The following is a 6,294-nucleotide window of genomic DNA, read 5'->3' on the forward strand; positions in this document are numbered from 1 at the left end:
CACACACACACACACACACACACACACACACACACACACACACACACACACGTCTAAATAGAGGTATTAATAACCGGTTATTTATCAATCGATTCAGCCACATATTGTATATGTGTTTGTATCTCTGTATATGTCTGGACACAAGAAATCATGTGAATATGTGTGGAGCACATCAATGATTAAATATACATATTAGCAATATGAATTTTAAGGCAGTATATGATTTCAAAACATGATTTCTTTGAAGGAAATAGGCAAAGGTCACGATAATTACGTCCGGAGTGAAAGATCCGGATATAAAGAAGTGGGGGTGTTGTTAATACTTACTGCCTCATTAATTGCAAACGGAATTGTGGTTATCATCACTCACGAAGGCAGACGCCTCTTCTGAATGGTTTCTTGAAAATATAGTAAAACGGACATTCTACTAAAACCCCACAATTCAAAGTGACCAGAGGTAGTCATCTTCCATAAAAATTTGTTCAGTGTAGTTCATAAACTTTATTAAGTTCGGTTGCTGTGAGATATGGAGAATTCCAAACTTGTAATTTACACTATCAGCAACAGAGGTATGACATCGATTATAATAATGAGCTTGTTTTTAAGTTTGTTCAAAATCACGCAATAAGGAAGTAGCAGTGTCAGTAAGAGTAAAAAAAAGAGGAGACAAAATGGTAATAACAATGAGAGAGGGAGTGACATCAAACACTCTATTAATGAATGCTGCCTCTCTCTCTTTCTCTCACTCTCTCTCTCTCTCTATCTATCTATCTATCTACAGACGCACACACACACACACACACACACACACACACACACACACACTCTCTCTCTCTCTCTCTCTCTCACTCTATTTCTGTCTGTCTCTCTGTCTCTCCCTCCCTCTCTCTCTCAACAACATTTTCATTTTTATTCGATGAATGCTGATTTTTTTCTGGTAAACATTAATAACAATATATAAGATAAGTAAGCAAGATTTTTGCACCTCAAAATCATTTTCTCTGTATTTCGATAGACGCTTGTTCTGGAAGATTGTTTCTGCTTAAAAAGTTGCAAAGTTAATAGAATATAAGATAAGTAAATAATAGTAATTTTTAAGTCATAAAATTAAAAGATTGTCTATTGAAAGAAAGCTTGATAATATTGTCTGTTTAAAGAAAGCTAAATATAAAAGGAAGGTAATTATAGGTATTTACAAATACTTGCCCCTCCAGTGATGTTTGTAAATATTTATGAATGAAGAATTTCGACAAGGCGGTGAAGTTTGTCATCAAGATCTTTTCCCATTTCAGGCGGTACAGAGTGTGTGAGAAAGAGAGAGACAGAGACAGACAGACAGACAGAGATAAAGAACGTGTAGATAATAAGTCTCTGTATGTATGCCGTTAATGTAATCCTGTGTAATTTTGGATTTTGTATGGTTACGTTTAGAAATATAAACAAACTAACGTACACACACACACACACACACACACACACACACACACACACACACACACACACACACACTCATTTGTTTTGAAGCTTGTGTTCTGTTGCATTAAATATACTCATCCACCTACTATGGAGAATGAATCAAACAGAAGGCGACACTTAGCCAGAGAGAGACAAAGGCGAAGAACAGCCAGTCTCACTCGGGAAGAACTGGACGCAAGAAGATTAAACAATACATCAAGGTTATTAGATCAATCACAAGAAGTGAGACAAGAGAGACGAGCGCAAGACGCAAGAAGACAGGCTCGAAGACGTCAAAATGAAACGGAGCACCTAATTGCACAAAGGAGAGATATCCAAAGAGAGAGAGCAGCACAAAAGGGCCAAGATGAAACAAGAGCAAGCAGGTCTTGTTCTCGAGTCAATATAATAACAAAATTATGCATATGCGTATTTCTGTTAGTGATTTTTTTATATGTTTAACTGTCGTATTCTTTTTGTCTTAGTCATTATAACATATATAATAATAAAAAGGAAACTCTGTCTGTCCATCTGGGACCCAGATACCTCAGTCTATATTCGCTTTATATAGACATATTATACTTTTTTGAAATTTACAGACATACCTTTTTAAAATCAGGATGATCTCGGGATTAAAAATCATTTGGTTCTTAAACATTCAGCATTGGGATCTGATTTAAAGGCATTTGGATTGCTATTTCTAGCAGGTAAAGCTTGGCTGATTCACGCCATCTTGGTCGGCGTTTGTCAGATGACGTCAAAGATCAAGGGGGAGATAAATGATATTCGATTCGTTAATTTTACGTCGAGATAAAAACTTTGGGACAAATTTGCCATCAGTTGGAATTCAACTTGGTACTGGAACACTAGAATGATTGCATCACAGAATTAATTCTCATCCGTCCTTAACCTCCAATCAAATACAACCGGGGTATACAGTCATTATAGACGTGTTATAATCATGCTATTTAGCTCTCCCTAGTTTTCGGCCGCAGGCCTAATTAACCCTCCGCAGGAGTTAGCTTAACAGTCCTATTATTATTATTATTATTATTATTATTATTATTATTATGAGTTCAAATTCCGCCGAGGTCGACTTTACCTTTGATCCTTTCGGGGTCGATAAATTAAGTACCAGTTGAATCGATGTAATCGACTATCCCCTCCCCTCAATTTCAGGCCTGGTGCCTATAGTAGAAAGGATTATTATTATTATTATTATTATTATTATTATTATTATTATTATTATTATTATTATTATTATTATTATTATTATTACTACTACTACTATTATTATTATTATTATTATTATTATTATTATTATTATTATTGGGAAAGAACAGTGGCCGAGTCGAGTTTTAGGGTCTCTTTGGAAATCATGGAGTTATCCACCAACCGGAGACCTGACCCGAATACTTACAACATAGTAGGCTCTGCTTAAGTGTGAAGTAGTGGTCTTAAAGTAGGCAACAGATTAAGTCAACAGATTTGGAGTGACAAAAAGAAAGCTTTGAGAGGAAAAAAAAAAAAAAAAACAGATCGAAATTTGTCTTGGGCAGAAATATTTCCGAATGCAACATAAATGAACAGAGATGGCTTCGACCATCTTCGAATTTAGGTCATGAACTCGGCATGCCAGAATATGTCGACAGCAATGATATACCAATTACATAGCAGACGGCTATATTGTTTCAGTCATTAGACTATGGCCATGCTGGACATCGCATTGAAGAATATTTTAGTCGAATGAATCAATCCCAGTCCTTTTTTTAAAGCCTGGTATATATTCTATCGATCACTTTTTCCGAACCGCTAAATTACGGGGACATAAACACACCAATACCGATTGTCAAGCGGTGGTGGGGGACAAACACAGACACAAAGGCACAGGCACACACACACACACATATACACGACGGGCTTCTTTTAGTTTCTGTCTACCAAATCCACTCACAAGGCTTTGGTGGGCCAGAGGTTATAGTAGTACCACAGCCCAAGGTATCACGCGGTAGGACTAAACCCGGAACCATGTGGTTGTGAAGCAAGCTTCTTACCACGCAGCCACGATGTTCATGATTTCTCGAAGTAATATTACGAAGATGGATGAAACTTTTTCTTCAGTTTCCAGTTACCAACCGCTGTAAAAAGCTATCTTGCAGAATCTTTATACAGATGGACAAAAAGCCTTGCAGTAGTTTTTCTGGCTCTTTTCGTTGAGTTCAAATACCACCGAAATTAATTATGCCTTTCATCTTTCCGAGATCGATAAAATAAAAAACAAAAATTTACTCATCAAGTTCTGGAACTGATTCAAATTGAATAAACCCTCTTCCCAAATGTATGGCTTAGTGCCAGTGTTAGAAGTTTTATCACTCCAATGATCAAGCATATGTTTTGAAAAACTACTGCTGTTGCTGCTGTAACTGTCGGACTACTGTTTGTGTATCAAGTATATGGGTTATTGATGAAAAAAACGGTAACTATATTTAAACGACTAGACTGGTTCTTGAACTAACAACCACAATATTGGAGAAGAATTGACATAGTCAGCAATTTTACCTCACAAACCCACAAAACCCTACAGTAACAATAGCAACCACAACAGCAGTTTTCTGAACACATCTTTATGACGTATGATGACTGGAAACTGAAGAAAACATTTCATCTCCTTCAACAGAACTTATTCACTGAACAAATAAAACGAATAAGACACAAGAAAATGTCGAGAGATTTTGTATTTATAAAATGCTACGATTAGTGAGAATTAAAACCTCAAAATCATTGATTTTGTTTTGTTTTAAACCGTTACCATAACTTTATGAAAGTAACAATTATTTTTATTAGTTTTTTTTTTTCAGTAAGTTATGCAGATCTTTACATGTCCTTCTAAACTGGTGAGACTTATACTTAACCTGAAACATCTGTCAATGCCTGCACTGACAGATGTTTAAGACTTTGAAATATGTAAACAAGAAGGGGACAGATGGCTATTTTCAAAATTTGCAATCAAATAAACTGCGATAAAGGCACCCCAGGGCCAGGTGGTTGATATTAAACTGAGCAGTGTATAAAGTGTAATACCCTTATAATTATAGGTAATTAAGACAGCAAGAATTAACTTTCAATGATTCAACAACCTCTGTGGTCTAGAATTTAGTGTTCTTCAACCATTTTTTAGCTATGGACCCCTTTGATTCCTATTTTACTCGGATGAGCCCTATTATCCATTTGATGATTTAAAAAATCGAATTATATTTCTATAATTAAATATCAATAGGAATTGTATATAAAAAAAATTGTTAAAATATTTTGTGCATTGTAGAAGTATAATCGATTTATTGCAGAATAAATTTCGACAAAATCTTATATGGACCCCGGTGGAGAAACACTAGTCCATATAAATGTTATTTCTATTAATGAAAATATTAGATTTATATTGATTTTTTATTGCTTTTCTTTTTCGAATTCTTTCCCTACAATCATATGTGCGACTTACATTCATTGTGGCAATCATATGTGCTAACTTACATTCATTTAGTTTTCAAACTTTGAGTTTTGATTCACATAGCTAATGACGCATTTTGCGAAAAACAAGCAGTTACACTTCTTCTTTGTCATCGTACTTATGACCTTGAACAAGATGACATTTTAGCCTCGCGAGTGACAAGGAAGTAGTAACTGAATAGCTTTTGACGACTCTCGAGTATGAAGATGTTTCAAGCAGAGTTAGAGTTAGGAGAATATTCAATGAGAAAACTTAGAAGTTCAAGAGAATGAAGTGAGTATTCTTAACTCTCTCATGCACTTTCCATTTTCTTCCTTCATACATTTAAGAAATAACAGCAATGAAATCTACGACCAGGTACTCGCCATAATTTTTATATACTGATAGTAGGACTGATATCAGTAATAAACAGAGTTGTAAGCAATTGAATGTATCTTTTCTTGTCTATCGATCATGTAAGTCGGAAATCTATCGGGAATGAGTGTGGGTAGTATACCTGGCATGAAGCATTTATTAATTTGACCTGGAAACTAGACGGAAGCAGTTGCTCTATTTAGGAGGAGCCAAGATTTTAGGTTCCACTAATTTTTCATGAACGACAATTTATCATCATCGTCGTCGTCGTTTAACGTCCGTTTTCCATGCTGACATGGGTTGGATGATTCGAAAGGAACCAACAAGCCAAAAGAGTGTGATGAGATCGAGTGTCTGCGTTGGTATAGTTTTTGCCGCTGAATGCCCTTCCTAACATCAACCAATTCAAAGAGTGTATCGGATGCTGTTTTCGTAGCACCAGTACTAGTGTGATCATCAAGTAACTCGCAAGACAAGACCCATCAACTGATCGACTGAGTGGAAATGTAATATTGAGGGAAGTGAAAGTATACTAGAAGGACAGGAACAAGTATTTTCTTGAAAGAAAGAAGTGGTGAGGACATATTTTCAAGATACAAGGTAAATATATTTTTACTGGTCTGCCTTAATTTCCATGTATTAATTAATTTGGTACATGTATTAATTAAGTGAAGTACTAGATAGCACTTGGTAGCGATAAATAAGAGATGTAAGGGAGACTTACTGAGATGGATTTAGTAAACACACTTTTAGCCACATTATGGAAAATAGATCATGTGGTTAAACCACATGTCTGTTTTGGTTGTTTGTTTCTTTTCTTTCCTTGTAATAAGAAAAGGAAGATCGTCCCGAATTGTTACGCCGTTTTTGTTGTTTTATTAGAGATCGGTTTCTGTAGTAGAAAAACCGCTCACCATTCTCTGATGAATGAATCATGAGAGAGAGAGAGAGAGTGAGAGAGGGGGGAGGGCAAGGGGGGG

At 35.7% G+C, this 6,294-nt stretch overlaps 1 protein-coding gene across 2 annotated transcripts in view; it reads right to left on the reverse strand.

The window, feature by feature from the left end:
- LOC106882651 (putative ankyrin repeat protein RF_0381) overlaps positions 1-6,294 on the reverse strand; it is a 140,321-nt gene that overhangs the window by 74,538 nt on the left and 59,489 nt on the right. Inside the window, exon 1 of one of the 2 annotated variants that reach the window (XM_014933399.2) lies at positions 2,061-2,189. The exons of the other annotated variant lie outside the window; for it this stretch is intronic. The gene's annotated coding sequence lies outside the window, so the exon portion shown is untranslated. Of the gene's footprint in view, positions 1-2,060; positions 2,190-6,294 lie in introns of those variants that run through there. 2 annotated transcript variants of the gene reach the window in all.

This window comes from Octopus bimaculoides, chromosome 3 (assembly GCF_001194135.2).
Source record: "Octopus bimaculoides isolate UCB-OBI-ISO-001 chromosome 3, ASM119413v2, whole genome shotgun sequence".
Classification (NCBI taxonomy): Eukaryota; Metazoa; Mollusca; class Cephalopoda; order Octopoda; family Octopodidae; genus Octopus; species Octopus bimaculoides.